This window comes from Gekko japonicus, unplaced genomic scaffold (assembly GCF_001447785.1).
Source record: "Gekko japonicus isolate JY-2015 unplaced genomic scaffold, Gekko_japonicus_V1.1 scaffold632, whole genome shotgun sequence".
NCBI classification, from domain to species: Eukaryota; Metazoa; Chordata; class Lepidosauria; order Squamata; family Gekkonidae; genus Gekko; species Gekko japonicus.
In genome coordinates, this window is record NW_015172025.1 from 279,156 (window position 1) to 295,232 (window position 16,077).

The following is a 16,077-nucleotide window of genomic DNA, read 5'->3' on the forward strand; positions in this document are numbered from 1 at the left end:
TTTTTTTTTTTGCAAAGGAAAAGGGAGGCGGGGGAAGATAAGGGGGGAATGGACCCACAGCAAATCAAGGCCAGTTTTCTTTGCCTTGCGTTTGAGAGCGTGTGTGTGTGTGTGTGTGTGTTTTGGTTGGAGCCCATCATCCAGGAACAGCTCCGTGCTGATCTGCGTGTTCTGGGTTAGATAACATGGACAGCAGCCATGGCTGGGGAGGGCCAGGAGGCCGGCTGGGAGCAGGGTCCTTTCTTGCCTGGGTGGGGTCAGAGGGGGGGGGGAGGCTAGGCAGGGCTTTGCAAAAAAAGAGAAAATGTAATCAAGCGTGCCCTTGGCACAGCAAGGGGAAGCCAAGGCAAAGGGTGAAACGTGGCAGCCGAGCCGGGGGTGGGGGGGTCGCCTTGCTTTGCTGTCGGTCCATTCCCCCCCCTTCTCTTCCCCTCGCCTCCCTTTTCCTTTGCAAAAAAAAAAAAAAATCCACCCCAGCAACAGGACTTGCCAAGCCAGTTTGCAAAGGCTTGGAGCCGCGAGCAGCCCCGTGTCAGTTTCCCTTGTCAATTGCAGGTTTCCCCAAAGAGCTGCTGCGGCTGCACCTTTAAGAGAAGGGAGGGGAGCCCATTATAGCCTTAGAAAAACCAGGAAGGGAGTTTACACAGCATCATACGGGGCTTTGCATCTACTGTTACAGTAGGGGCAGGAACAGCAGAGAGAGAAGAGGAGAGAGAAGAGGGAGGGAGGGAGGGAGGAAGGACTTGGAAGAGCAGCTCAGGAATTGACTTCAAACTCCAGGCGGCCCCCCCTCCGCCTCTTCCTCCTCCTCCTCCTGGCCCCACACCCTCAGGACCAACAAGGTAAGAACTCCGGATAAACGGAGGGGGGGGGGATCTTTCTTTGGGGGGGTTGCTTATCAAGAGATCTGGCCCCTCTGTTGGGGGGGAGTCCTTTCCTTGATCTCTCAACCCCCCCCCAATCATCTTTTCCACCCTGTTCCCTGTGACTTTAATCCTAACTTTAACAACATTTTTTTTAAAAGCAATCTAGGGATTCCGGGTTGCATGTGCGATTGGGGCATGGATGGGTGTGCGGGGGAGGGGAGAGAAGATTGACGTTTGGGTTTATATGGGGGGCAGAGTGAAGGTGAAAGTGGTTGAGTGAGTTAGAAGGTGTGGGGGTTGTTTGCAATGGAGACTGTGTAATACAAAAAAAAAGAAGGGGGATAGCAATTAATCTGACGGCCTGTCCTTTTGCATTAGGGTGCTCCAAGGCTGGTGCAAGGGGTAGGGGGTTGTAATTAAGTTGAGGGTGGGGGAGAAGCTGGAAATAACTTTCCTCCCCCTCCCCCTTCTTCTCCTTCCTGCCCAGCCTTTCTGTGCTGCGTGCATACGTTGTACTTGCTGAGGCTGGGGCTTTCAGGGAGGGTAAGGAGGGGGGCAGGATATGTTTTTTTTAAGGGAGGGGGGCTTGAAATCCAAGGGGGAAAGAAAAAAGTTGCTGGGATTCCTGGGAGTTGTAGTTTTCCCACCCGACTCCTGCCAGCAGGTACAATGGGCACCAGCACTGCCTCTCCCAAAATGCACTGCGCTGGAGCCGGAGCCGTTCTTCCGCGGGAGGCGTGTTGACAGGCGGCCGCAGTGACCAATGAGAAGTCAGTCTGCGTCGTCTTTCCCCTCTGGCCTCCGCTGCGGCCAATGGCGGACCGAGGGGAGCTTTGGGGTGGGGGGAGGGGAAAGCGGCCAAGGGCTCGAGCGGGGCCAACCCCAACCCCTCCCCGGGGAAGAGGTGGGGTCCTTAGGCGCGGCGTCTAGGAAAGGCCGGGGATGCAAGGCCTAGTATAAGGCCCGGGCGGGGTTTCGTCTCACTTCACCTTTCTTCCAAGCTTCACTTATTGGGTGCCATGAAGGACGAGGAGGGACGGCTGCTGAGGAGGGGGTGGTGGTTTTCTTCTCGCCTTCCTTAGGGCAAATTGCGAGGGCAAAGCCGCCTCGGAAAGGGAGGATATGAAGTTCAAGGGTGGGAATATCGAAGGGGAAGCGCTGTGGGGGGAAAGGGGCTTATTATGGCAGATTCTGAGCAAGGGGAGGGATATGGTTCAACTGGTTGTGGGGCTTGTAATTGGGGACGGGGGAAAGGCGAGGGTCAGAAATTGGGGACGGGGGGGGGGGGATTTGAGAGTTGCTTATTGTCCCAGGATTCATTAAGCATCTGTGAATAGGGAGGTTTCTGGGTTCAAAACCTGATTTTGCCACCAGTGACTTCGTGAAGGTGATGGTCTCGGGCAGAGCCTTCCTCAGAGTCAGCGCTTTTATTTGTTCTAAACTGTCACGACTGAAGTGACTGACCTGGTGACAGGTGGACTGGCTTAAATGGGGAAGAAAAAGGTGAGCTAGTAACTTTCAGGTGACTCATGGCTCAGATTGTTTCCTGTGCTGTGAATTGGCTTTGGCCAGCCAGTGAACTCATGGGAAGGCATCCAAAAAGCCGCACGGGCATAATGCTTCTGTTTGGAATAGGTTTTTAAAATTGCAAAGAAGTGAATGGGCCTCAGAGCCTGGCAGAAACTCTTGTCAGAATGGCTGCTAAGCTTTGCTTTGTTGAGTGTGGGGTGGGATAATTAATTTGCACCCAATCCTGTTCTGTAAAAGACAGAAATTTCAGATTTCGCTCATCCCCAAGTCTGCGGTGTACCATAGCTGAAGCTGCCTGCGAGTTTCAGCCTCTCTGGGAATTTTAGGGGTTTTTTGGGCCATAAATGACTGAGTTGGCTGTCTGTGGGCACGTGAGCAAGTAACTTTGGATACCATGTTTGCAAACCCTGTGTACATTATCGCTGGCCGAACAGGGAATGTGTGAGTTTGTGGTCTAAATTTCACCTTGGTTATGATCTCGCAAAGTGTCCTCTGGCCAGATGTCTTCTCTTGCACCCAGTCCTCCAGTATGCACGATGCCAGTGATGGCGAACCTCTTAGAGACCGAGTGCCCAAACTGTGACCCAAAACCCACTTATTTATTGCAAAGTGCCAACACGGCAGTTTAACCTGAATCCTGAGGTTTTACTTTAGAAAAAACAACGCATACATTAACTTAAGAGGATCCAAACAAAGTAAGGAAAGCAATCCCAAATGCTTTCATTTACTTAAAATTATTTGGCAGAGAATTTGACACTTTAATGATGGTCTGGGCCTGGCTGGGGCGATGGCACGCGTGCCCACAGAGAGGGCTCTGAGTGCCACCTCTGGCACTTGTGCCATAGGTTCGCCACCACTGCACTATGCCATATGCAGTTGCTTTAAGCAATGGTGAGGTGATCGATCTGAATAGCCTCACACACTTGAAAGATGCTGGTTAAATTGCTGTAATATGTGGGGAAGTAAAAGGGGGGCCTGAGTTGGGGGAGAGATGTGGAAGAGGACTGTAGAGATTGGGGGACTGGCTGGTAAAGAAAACTTAAAGGAAAGTGAATTGGGGTTAATGGGTGAGGGGTAACAGGCAGGGCAAAGGTGACTGGGAAATGGAAGGTCACCTGGGCCCATAGTGTTGGCATATGTGAAGGAAAGGAGGATTTGGGGCACCAGGGCTTTGTGATAGGTGGAATTTAAGCTTGAAAAGCAACGGCGGGTGTGAAACAGATTGAGGCAGGCGTGCGAAGGGAAGAGGGGCCATCTCAAAAGCAAGAACGATGGATCAGTGATGAAGGTTCAAATACCTCGTATGGGGTTAGATGAAATCAGATTTGCAGGTAGCTGTTCCCCTTTTTGTCTGTGATGAGGATGAATCCCTTCCTGGTAGGGGCCTTCTGTAAAGTGGCTGTCCGTGTACCACCAGCATTTAAAGTGCTGTAGGGTAGTTAGTTTCCCGTCTAACCTAGGAGATCTAATGGACCCATCCAGCTTTCGGCTCAGCGCTGAGAGACCAGATGTGGCCTGGGTCTGGTGCCCAAGCTTGATTTCCCAGCGTGGTTTGAGAATCATGCGTGGAGCACCACTGCCAGTTGCAGCGGAACCTAGGGACCACTTCGCCACGTGGTAGTCACTTAACAGTACTGCTGCCAGAGCTGTAGATGGGTGTAGAACTGTTGGCTTTTCGAACTGGTGGGGTGGGTAAGAATATGTGTCGATCACCCACAGCAAGGAATAGAAGTCCCTCCTCGAACTGTGCGGGTCGATCTTGAAGGGCGTCCATAAAAATAAACGGCCCTAAATGTTGAGGTAGACCATCGATCAGAGGAGGTACAAGTCATCCCCCTGTCGCTGTCTTCCTTTTACATAAGAAATATGTTTTTGAAGAGCTTGGTGGACATGGGGGCACACGGAGTAGACTTATGGGGGAACTCCGAGCTGGGGAAACGGTGCCCGCCGGTTGCCGCGCCTAGTGAGAGCGGTAGCTCATGTTGGAAGGGGCAGGTGAGCAGAGGGAGAGCTCGAGATGTGCCGGGGCTTGTTTTTGCCTTTTGCGAGGGAGGGGACTTGGGTGGGGTCCTGTTTCGCATTAAGCCCTGGAGAGCTGGGAGATTGAGAAAGAGGTGCAGGTTGCCCACTTTGTGGATTTAACAAAACAGCAGGGAGAGAGGGTGGGGAGCATGCAAATTTGTACTGGCTCAGTCTCCCCTCCCTGCTTTTCTTTGGCACTGAGGCCAGGCGTGGAGGAGGCTGCTCAAAGACTGATTGTCACTGCTCCCCCAGCCTCCAGCCTCTCCTTTTTTTCCCGTACCCGGGTGTCTACCATCGTAGGGCTGAATCGCAAGGGTTGGTTGCCGAGGCCTGTTTGGGGGCCCACAGAGCCGGGGTGCCTGGGGGAGAGGGCGTTGGGGTGTTTTTACACCTTCACCGGCTGTTTTTACTTGATTGGGCTCAGACTGGGAAATCGGGATCTCAGGGGCTGGAATGCCATCATCTCGGGCCTCTTCCACCTGCTTCAGCCAGTAACTCAAGAATCCAGCCCTGAGCCTCTCTGTAAGCAGTGCAGTCAGCTGGCGTAGCACAAGTCCATTGTGCGCCTCCCTTGAACTCCAAGAGCAATGGCTGGTCATGTGGTTGCCACTCGACAGGCGGGCTTGTGTGGGGAGTGGCGGATCCGGGTTCTAGGGAAGAAGAGGCCCTATCAACAACACGCGTTAACTGAGTCAAGCAAGGCCAACTCTTGTAAGAGGTCAGGGCCTTGCAGAAGTAAACCAAGAATAGTTAGAGCTGTGTGCGTGGTGTGAACGGAGGGGCATGTGGAAGTCCACACATAATTTACTCCAGTGTAGACTTTAGATTCCTGAGATCAGGAGTGAACTGCTCATTTAAATTTCCAGGGAGATTTCCTTGTGGGCCGCTGGCAGCCGGGATCGGGCAGGACCAAGCGGCTTCCGTGGTGCTTGTGGTGCTCCAACCAATGATATGGCAACTGTGGTAATGAGTGTCAGATCTCCCAGGTCTGAGCCGAGTGACCAGCACTGTAGAATTTCAGCCTATTCCAGCGAGCTCTTTGAATGCCCCGTTCCATTTAATCTTGAGAATCTAGTATATCTGTTTTGGTACATTCCTCTTGCCCTTTCTCCGAGGAGTTCAGGGTGGCATACCGTACGTGGTTTTCCCTCAGTTTATCCTCACAGCATCCCAGTGAAATAGTTGAGGCTGAGAGGGCACAACTGCCCAAAGGCCAGTGAGCTTCACATCAGAACAGGGGAACCTGGATCTCTCTGTTCCCAGTCAAACACCCTAACCACTGCATCACATGATTTCAGTTCTAAAGAAACAAGCTAGAGAGTCACATCTGAAAGTATGAGAAGCTGTGTTTTGTTGGCTGACTACATGCCTCCTCTCAACATCAAGTTCCCAGCCATCCTTCCCTGCTTCCGTATTGCTCTGTGCACAGAAAAGTCATAAACTGGGCCACAGTTTGTTCTGGCTTAGACAGGCAATGTGCGTTTACACTACAGCTTTTGTGTACATGGTCTATATTGCACAGGATGGTGCTGTTGGAAGACTTGTTGCGTGGCGCAGTCAGTTACCACCTAAGTCAGGCGGCCCTTCCCCAAACAGTGTGGGTGGGTGACCAAGGAAGCTTGATAGGAATCTGCAACCTTGTGGAAAAAGATGGTGGTGGTGGTGTTTTCCTAACAAAAGAACAAGGTGATGTCCTGTGAAGCTAGCAAGGCGAAAGGTGTCGTCAGCAAGAGAGACAGCATTGCTTCCATGTGGGCCGGTGTTTTTGTCATGGAATTATGGACAGGCTGTCTGCCGAACTACCAAAGGAGGAGACATCTGTGCACGCTAGACCACAAGTTAATAACTAAGAAAGTTGGGTTCAGGCCTTGGCTTGACCTTGGAAAACAAATGTTTAATCATGAGGGAGTTGATAATTTGGAGCTGTCTTATCTCCTTCTGTACTGTCTTGTGAAGACTTGGGCTGGCCATTGTCGATGATTAGGAGAAGAAGAGATTGGATTTATACCCCGCCCTTCACTACTCGAAGGAGTCTCAGAGTGGCTTACAGAGAGCCAGTTTGGTGTAGTGGTTAAGTGTGCGGACTCTAATCTGGGAGAACCAGGTTTGATTCCCCACTCCTCCACTTGCACCGGCTGATGTGACCTTGGGTCAGTCACAAGCTCTGGCACAGCTGTCCTTGAAAAAGAGCAGTTTGTGTCAGAGTTCTCTCAGCCCCATCCACCTCACAGGGTGTCTGCTGTAGGGAGGGGAAGGGAAAGGAGTTTGTAAGCCACTCTGAGACTCCTTCGGGGAGTGAAGGGCAGGGTATAAATCCAATCTCTTCTTCTTCTCTTACAATCTCCTTCCCCTCCCCCTCCCCACAACAGACACCCTGTGAGGTAGAGGTGGTGCTGAGGGAGCTCTTTCGAGGACTGCTAGTGAGAGAACAGCTCTAAAAGAACTTGGAATTGACCCAAGGTCAGACTGGCAGCTGCGTGTGGAGGAGTGGAGTCTGAAACCTGGTTCTCCCGGATTACAGTCCGCGCTCCTAATCATTACACCAAACTGGCTCTCATTCGGTAGCATCTGGACACATTTCGGAGGGGAGGAGATGTAGTTTATTGGTGGAGCACCTGCTCTGCGTGGAGAAGGTTCCAGGTGCAAAGTCTGCCATCTCCAGAGAATCCCAGGAGTAGGTGTTGTACAAGACCACCTTCTCTTCTGGCGGCCCCACCAAGCTCGATGGGACCAGTGATTGGGGGCAGGGTAAAACGGCTTCCTGTGTCCATAAGATACTGTGGTGTGCTAAATGGACAGATGTTTTGACTGCAAATATCCATTCTTGTGAAGATGGCTTAAAAATAACCTCAAAGCTCCAGTGTTCTAAGTACTAGTTTTGGTTGTCATTCAGTCCAGTTCTGGAAAAATTGGAAGTGAAGAGGCACCACCCAAATGAACTGGAGACTGAGAGGAGGGCATGTTATGTGTTTTCTGTCTCTTGCATTGGAGAACTGCAGTTAGGGGGTGCCCTGTGAATTGTGCGGGCCTAGAGCTACTCCCACCTGATCTCCTCCGTCAAAACTCGTCTAAGGATGGCACCCTTGTTCCTGCTTGTGTCTGGCTGTATTTCTGAAAGGTGGAATGGGGCAGTGCTGTTACATGAAGAATTTTTGTGTGCAAGTCACACCTGTGTTGAGTGTGGCTTTAAACAAGGCGCATGGCTCCACTGGGCATCCGCTCTCATTGCTAAGACCAAAGCTGTGCTAGAGAGGAATCTAAGTGAAGAAGAAGAGGAGATTGGCTTTATATCCTGCCCTTCACTACCCAAAGGGGTCTCAGAGGGGCTTACAAACTCCTTTCCCTTCCCCTCCCCACGACAGACACCCTGGGAGGTAGGTGGGGCTGAGAGAGCTCTGACTGAGAACTGCTCTTTCAGCTCTGACAGAACTACTGCTTGCCCAAGGTCACCCAGCCAGGTGCAAGTGGAGGAGTGGGGAATTACATCTGGTTCTCCCAGATTAGAGTCCGCGCACTTCACCCCAAACTGGCTCTCACACCAAACTGTTGAGAGCAGCAAGGTGTGGAGATGTTAATGGTGGTGGACGTACCATACATGTGAATGTCAGAAGCAGTTATCCCAGGAGAGCTGGACTGGGGGTGAATCAGTTGCTTACCTCTGGTGTTGAACATACAAAGCTGCCTTCTACTGAAACAAACTACTCGTTCGTGTAGCTTAGTGTTGTCTCTTCTTGATGGGCAGTGTCTTTCCAGGTAGAGCGAGGTCTTTCCTGACATCTGCTACCTGAAACTATTTAACTGGTGGTGGCCAGGGATTGAACCACAGATGTTCTGTATGCAAAGTGTGCACTCCATGGCTGACTCCTTGCATCCTCCACGCACACTCTTAGCTCCTTCCATTTTTTTCTCGGCACACGCTCGAGGAAAACGTTTTAGCTATCTCATCCTCCGAAATGTGCCCAGATGCTACCATTTGATCTGCATGTCCCTGCTGTCTAAATTTATGCTTTTTAAGCTCCAGCATGTAAAACTCGCAGGAAAACCCACTCGTTCCTAGTCTCAGCAATCCGTTCAGGAATCTAGATGTTTCTTGCGCTAGAAAAATAATACCAACGATCTCTCTAGATTCTGTTGGCCCTTGTTTGTGCAGGCTCTGCGACAAAGAGTTCCTACCCCAGTGTCACTCTTGCGGGTTACCAGGGAATGCCCCAGAGATCAGAGTACCTGATGCTGGTTGGATTCACCGCAGATCTTTCTGTAGTAGTTTAATGATTTCATCAGGTATGCCGTGTGAATTAAGCACTATCACAGTAGGTTGAATTCCTGGGTCAGGCCTTGGTTAGTTTTGGACGTAATGACAACTTTTTGTTGTTGTTGTTGTTAAGGGGAAGGAATTTGGAAAGTCCTCATGCTTGCTCCTTCCTCCTCCCTTGGGGGAGGGGCCATGGTTCAGTGACAGAGCATCTGCTTGGCATGCAGAAGGTCCCGGGTCCAGTCCCCAGCAGCATCTCCAGTTTGGCAGTAGGTGATATGAAAGCCCTCTCTCTGCTCAGGGCCCCGGGATCTCTGAGTAGACAGTGCTTAGTTGGATGGACTAAGGGTCAGATTCAGTAGAAGGCAGCTTTGTGTGGATGTGTTCCTATGTCTGCATTCCCAAAACGATTTTTGGGTTGTGATGTTTGAATGGGATGAAATGACATGTCAGTCTGTTCTCTTGCTTGACTTGGAATCCTGGTTTGTAGGCAAACAGTTTGTTGTTTTCATCCAAGTCGAACATCCCAACAAATCCCAGGTGGTTGCAAGTTGAGAAGTCTTCTTGAGAAATCTTTGGTCCCTGTGATTTGGTGACGACAAATCGTATCATTATCTTTTGAATGGAGCCTGCCTCTCCACCAGGTGTGGTGGGGAGATCCCCAAAGTGGGTGTGCGTTGCTAGTCCCGGGTGGATTTTATAATGTGAGGCAGTGTGATTAGAGTGTCAGATTAAGACCTGGGAGACCCAGGTTCGAATCCCCACTCTGTCATGGAAGCTTTCTGGGAGACGTTGAGCCAGCCACACACTCTCGGCCCACCTCACAGGGTTGTCGAAGATACAGTGGAGGAGAGGAAAATGACAGAAGCCACTATGGGTCCCCATTGGGGAGAAAAATGAGGTATGAATGCAGTAAATAAATAAAATCACAGGTGGATTTTATAGTGATCTAAACTGTCCGAGATATGCTGGCGAATGGTCCCCTTTGTCAGTGTATGCTGGTCTATACCTGGAAAGTGGAGAAATATATATATATATTTTAGACGTTCACAAAGTTTGTATGGGGCTATCAAATTCACTGGTGAATGCCAGCGTTCACCAGGTTTTGAACTTGTACAGTAGTGTAATACGTAGAGACCCTTCTGAAGGACAAGAACCATCCGTGGTAGACTTTTACTGACATACCCTGTGTGGATGGATTGTTTGGGGGGGGAGGGAAAGGCTGTTGGCGCCTACCTGTAGAGAACTGTTGTTAGAGTAGACCACTGGTTTGACTCTGTATAAGACCGACTCGAATGTTCGTATTTCCGTTCGCAGAAAAGAGAGGATTTGCTATCTGTTCTTTAAGTCCTTGTGAATTATTTTGTGCTTTTGGTTTTCGGGTTTCTGTAGGATGATCACAAACCAGAGGAGTCCATCAAGTCATATGCCTTGACTGTATGGATGTTGATTTGAAATGTTCCTTCCTTGCTAAGGAATTATAGCCATAAAATCTGTTTTATGGATCTGTGGGGATTTAAAAAATGTGTATTAACATCTTTGAAGTAAACTATGAAGTATCTTGATCATTTTCCCTCCAGTAGAGGGACCGTTGGATAAAAGAATCCAGGTAAAAGCAGGAAAGGATAAACTCAGTGTTCGACCCTTGCAGAGAGAGTACACGAAAGATAACCACTGCTCAACCGGTATATTCGTCTCCAGAAATAAACCTAACTTGAAAGGTATAATCTTGTTCCTGGCCTGCAGCCCCCTACTTAAATTCCAAATGATCTAGCTAACAAATAATGTGGGATTTTTACAGTTTTGGATTCCCTGTTGTTGCTGTTGTGATGGGGATTTGTGACTGTTTCCACAGCTACATTTATGACTGGGTTTTTTTGAAACAGCCGAGAAAGATCACCAGTGGATCGGTCAATGATGAACAGCCTAGAACGCGTTTTGTTGTCTTTCCGTCTTGTCTTGAGGATCGTCAGGTTGCCTGTAAACTTTGTGTCAGACTCTTTGCTTTGCTGCCCTCGCCGCTGAAACTGTGCACACCTGCATGTTTCGCTGTCTTTAGCTATCACCTAAACTTTAATGGATAGATGTCGAGAAGGTATTGAGCCAGTGTGGTGTAAAGGTTAGAGCGTCAGGCTAGGATCTGGGATACCAAGATTCAAATTCTTACTCTGCCATGAAAGCTCACCAGGTGACCTTGGACCAGTCACACACACTCAGCCAAAACTACCTTACAGGGTTATTGTGGAGATAAAATGGGGGAAAGGAGAACTACATAAACTCCTTTGGGTCCAGACTGAAGAGTCAAGAAACAAAAATCCGGGTGATTACTCTGTTTGTCGTGTGTAGCTTTGTAGGTCCTTCAGTGGGTGGCTTTGGGTCCAGACTGAAGAGAAAGGCGGGGCGTAAATGAAGTCAACAAACAAAAATCCAGGAGATTACTCTGTTTGTCCTGTGTAGCTTTGTAGGTCCTTCAGTGGGTGGCTGTTGGTGACGTGTTGCTTCCTCCTCGAGAGTAGCAGCATGCTATTGGGGATCTCCAGAATATGGGTTCTTCCTTGTTGTAGAGCTAGTGTGCTGTAGCAGTTAAAATGTTGGAGTAGGGCCTAGAAGCTCTGTGTCTTCATGCCTGTTGCCCTCATTCAGCCTAACCTTCCTGGCATGATGGTTGTGAGGATGAAAAAGAGGAAGAGCCACGCACACCACTCTTCAGAGGGAAGGGCAGGACAAAAATGTGACCGGTGCCTCCGGGAGTTTTAAATAGCCATTAAAGCCAGCGGCCGTTGTTGCCTCCTGTGGCCGTGAGTTTCATCAGTAATTTTTAAAACATTAGTTAGAAAGATGATGATTCGTTTTTGAAAGTTACGCCCCTGGCTTAGGTGTGTCTCATCACAAAGAGTACATAGCGGCCCCGCAGGCCACGTTAGTCCTGCCCCCCTGCCTGAATTCGGCTGAGTTAAGCCATGGCCTCCAATCACAGCCTGCTGTCATCATCCCCGCTGTGTCCATGGAGCCATGGCAACCAGGTAACTGGCAGGTCCCTGAACCAATAGGTAACAGCTGTAGGACTGAAGACAACTCAAGGGTAGCCTGTCTGGTAATGGGCCAGGTCTCCTCCGGAAGCTGAATTGAGTTATACCCCCTGAAATACTCGTAGATGGGCACCTCGGTGCCAGCTGAGAATCACTCCTTTGCTTTGGGGGCACAAGATGGAGACTGCCAGATTGTTCCTAGTTCAAACCTGGTTAGAAGGCTGTGCCAAATGAGCCACTGAGGAATTTCAGAAGTCCTCCTGGATCAGATCAAGGCCGATCTAGTTCCACGTCCTGTTTCATGCAGGGACCAACCAGGGGTCTGAAGGAGGGACACAGAGGCCAGAGGTACTCCCTGCCACTCCTGACTCCCGTCAACCTGGTATCCAGAGATTCTGCCCCTAAACATGGAAGTTCCTTTTAGTAATGGTGGCTAATGGTGTTTAGGATAATCCGTCCTCCTCCATGGATCTTTCTCAGGTGGGGTCAGAAATCCAGCACAAGGGTCGGACGCTTGTCAGAAAGCTGGCTTCAGTGGGAGTTTTTGAGAACTTAGAACTGCTTGGTTTGTCAAAAGCTCAGGCATCACATGAGCAAGAGTTTTCTGCTTGTTATCTGGTGAATCGGCGTGAGATAAAAATCCTCGAGCCACTAGGAGACCAGTTTCTCCAGATAATTAAAGAAGGCTTGCTGTGAGCATCATCGGGGAGAGAACACGGGAGCATCTTGAAGAGAGTCAGTTCCTTGAATCCAAAGTTAATCTTCTTTCGTGCTTTCTGTGATCGGCCAGGCCAGAGGGGCAACCCACTCCACCCGATGGCTTGTTGTTAATAAAGCCTGGTTCACACAGGCATTAGAATGGACTGAACCACTTCATGCTGTAGGGGGACGGATTCCAGGCGATAGGAAAATAGAGGGCAGGAAGAAAGTTCTGACACAAACACACCCACACACCCCTCTTTGCTTGTTGGGTTGGTTTTCTGTTTGCAGGTAGTTTTTAACAGGAGGATCCACCCCAGAACGTGATCTTCACCTGCGGTCTGAAATGGCGTAGTCTGTTCTGTGACCTTGGATGTCTGTCACCACCTCCTTCCCGCATGTGGGAACGAGGCTAGGGGGTCCCCAACGTGATGCCCCTGGGCACCTTGTTATCTGCTGACATTTTCTCTGATGCCCGCAAAGTACTTCTAGAAAGTGGGTGGGGCTAAGTGAGGCTTTTGCCCAACAGGGCTTCTGATTGGCCATTGGAAATCTGTTGAAGAGCTGTTTATTAGAGTTACTTACATGCGGCCTCACTTCCTGACATTGGGTGCGTTCAGACGCGCTGTTTGATCTGGTGTCGTCATGCTTCAGAAACGGATATTATATGCACGATCACACAGTCAACATCTGCCTCCCGTCCCCAGCCATTGGTTTCCGGCTCAAAACCACTTTAACCCGGAGTATTTTGTTACCAGGTCCCGAAGTGGTGTTTTCTCAGCGCTCCCGTTTAAAGCCACATTTCCCCCTGTGTGATCGCTCCTCCAGTGTTGAGCCACTTCTGGTTTAAACCCCGTCCCCGCTCGAAAGCTGCCCGAGGCTTCCGCTTTTCGCCCGCCATTTTTTTTAATGTGTTGCCGGTGTGTGCATAGGCAGAGCTCTGCCACTGCGTTTAGAAAACCAATCCGGTTAGAACTGGAGCAGTTTAACCCGCTCTCAGCACGCCGTCTGACCGCACCCACTGTGTGGTTGGCTCTGCCCCATGGACTGGCCATTTTGTGGCTGTGGCCACCACTTCGTGTCAGTATCCCTAAGGTGCCCACAGGCTCAAAGCAGTTGGGGACCCCTGAAGTAGGCAGTTTGTGGTGCCTGTGCCCAGAGTCGTGTGCTAACCTTGGAAGTACTCCTGTGTGATGCCTGGTACAGGTGAGAGGGAAGTGGTGCTCTCTTTGATCTCCATGTGCAGGTATCCTAGCTGCACTTTTTATTTGCTTCCCCCCCACCCCCGCCACCAGGTGTTGAGAATGGCTTACATAGAACGAAAAAGCAGGGCACGGAAACAAGGCCGGGCTGAAGAACTCCCTTGGGGTTTCTTGGTATCCATCAGCAGTCCTATCAAGTGCATCTTCTACAAAGGCTTCATCGACCAAAAAGCATTTGGTGAGATTTCTTAAGTTTGGCACAAAACAAGCCGTCCCTGGCTGTTGAGCTAAGTGCAACCCTTGCTTTTAGCGAGAGTATACCTCTTAGAGGTATACCTCTAAGAGGCAAAGAGCCTCGGATCTCCTGACACGATGTGGGAAGTTGGCTAGTGTTATGGGAAAGGGGGCTGTGGCTCAGTGGTTAGAGCAGTAGCTTTGCATGCACTTAGGAAGGCTCAGGGTGAAAGGTTCTCCAGGAAAAGGGATGGGACCCCCTCTGCCACCCATGGCCAATGAGGGGTGTGTGTGTTTTCCTTTAAGCAGTCCTCAAGTTGTGGAATCGTCTGAAATGTGCCAGACCTGGGCCTTTGAAACAGGTTTTAAAAGGCATCTCTTCTTCTTTGGATTCCATGGGCTCGCTTGATGTTCTCAGCCGCAATGTGGTTAGTCCCCCACCACCACCACGTTCTGGAATCTCTTTTTAAAAATGGTAACGTTTTAATTGCACTTGCCTTGAAGATCATGGCATGTACACATCCTGTAAATTTTGCTATGTCAAAGCAGGGGTCATTTCGTAGAAAGAGAGGTGCAGGAGCTCATTAGCATAACTTATTTGCATTTGCCACACCCCCTGACATCACTGGAAGAATCCTGTAAATTTTGCTATGTCAAAGGTAAAAGCAGGGGTCATTTCGTAGAAAGAGAGGTGCAGGAGCTTATTAGCATAACTTGTTTGCATATGCCACATCCCCTGACATCACTGGAAGTGTGTCAGAAGGCAACACCCACCGCTTAGGCTCCACTGGACTGTTTTGGATTGCGAGCTATTGGGGGGGGGGACGTGCAGATCTGCCCTCGCAGAGGAGGGAGAGCTTGTACCTGAATAAAACTTGGTCTTAAAGGTGCCACTGGACTGTTTTGGACTGGGGGGCAAGGGGGGAGCTCTGCAACTCACCTGGCTGCTTCTTGCTCTGACCGAGGGCTGCTGAGAGCAGGGGGTGGGGCTTGTTGCATGTGCCCGCCCCCTGAGCTCTTTACTGCCGGAGCTCCGCTCCTGTGCGCTCTTGCAGGAAATGACCCCTGGGTAAAAGGCTCTTCTCTGTGGATGGGCCAAATGAGCGGATGTTCTGCCCATACCTGCAGCAAACGTCACGGGGAGGGGTGGGCCCTCCTGTCGTGGGGAAGGCAGAGTTTGTACTTTTCAGGAAGAAGCTTCTGTCTCTCTTTGCAGCTGAGTTGGGATAGCCTTGCCAGAACGGACAATACCAATCCCACTGGCCCACTGGCAGTTTTGCAGGCTCTTGTGTCTATTGGTCCTTATCCTGCCCTTGCTCCAAGAAGTTCTCTGCCACATACATAAAAATCCCCCATTTTATCCCCAACAACAACAACAAATCAGTGATTGATTTTTCCTCCTTTTCCTCCCTTCCTTCTTGGCTTTTGAGCTGGATGGAAAGTGCTGCCGTTGTCAACAGTGGTTCTTGGTGTTCCTGTAGCTGTACTTCATTGATTTTGCTTAGCTCTGGGTCACCAGCATGGTGTAGTAGTGCTTGGAGTCTCAGACTAGGACCTGGGAGACCCGAGTTCAAATCCTCTCTCTGCCCCAAGGTCATCCAGTGAACTTTCATGGCAGTTTCTCTTTCTCTCTCTCTCAGCCTAAACTACCTTACAGGGTGGTTGTTGTAAGGATCAAATGGAAGAGGGAACTGGATAAACATATGGAGCAGAGGTCCATCATGGGCTGTTAGCCACAAGGTATAGATAGGAACCCTCAGTCTGGGGCAAGGGATGCTCTGTCTTCTTGGTGCTGGGGGGGTGGGCAGCAGTGGGAGGGCTTCTAGTGTCCCGGCCCCACTGCTGGACCTCCTGATGGCACCTGGTATTTTTGGCCACTGTGTGACAGAGTGTTGGACTGGATGGGCCATTGGCCTGATCCAACACTGGCTTTTCTTATGTTCTTAGGGGAGAGTGATGTAGGCTGCTTTGGGTCCCCACTTGGTGGGGGAAAGCAAGGTGTAAGCATTGTGCAGGGGGTTGGACTAGATGACCCTGGAGGTCCCTTCCAACTCTATGAATCTATGAAATAACTGCATATTGGCATACAGTTCTTTTAAATTTCTTTGGCATGCGAGTGGCACAGAATCTCTCCACGTGTGCTTGCTGCCCACTGCAGTGCATGTCAGGATATTTGCGGAGCGGGGTGTTAATCTGGCGTTAAAAGAAGGTCCGAACAGGCCGCCTAAAGTCAGCACGCTAGG

General features: G+C 50.2%; 1 protein-coding gene across 1 annotated transcript in view; it reads left to right on the top strand.

Annotated features, from left to right (window-relative positions):
- Positions 1-708: 708 nt before the first annotated feature.
- Positions 709-16,077, top strand: part of ZBTB7A (zinc finger and BTB domain containing 7A) — a 68,712-nt gene continuing 53,343 nt past the window's right edge. The window contains exon 1 of the mRNA XM_015420538.1: positions 709-842. The gene's annotated coding sequence lies outside the window, so the exon portion shown is untranslated. The remainder of the gene's footprint in view (positions 843-16,077) is intronic.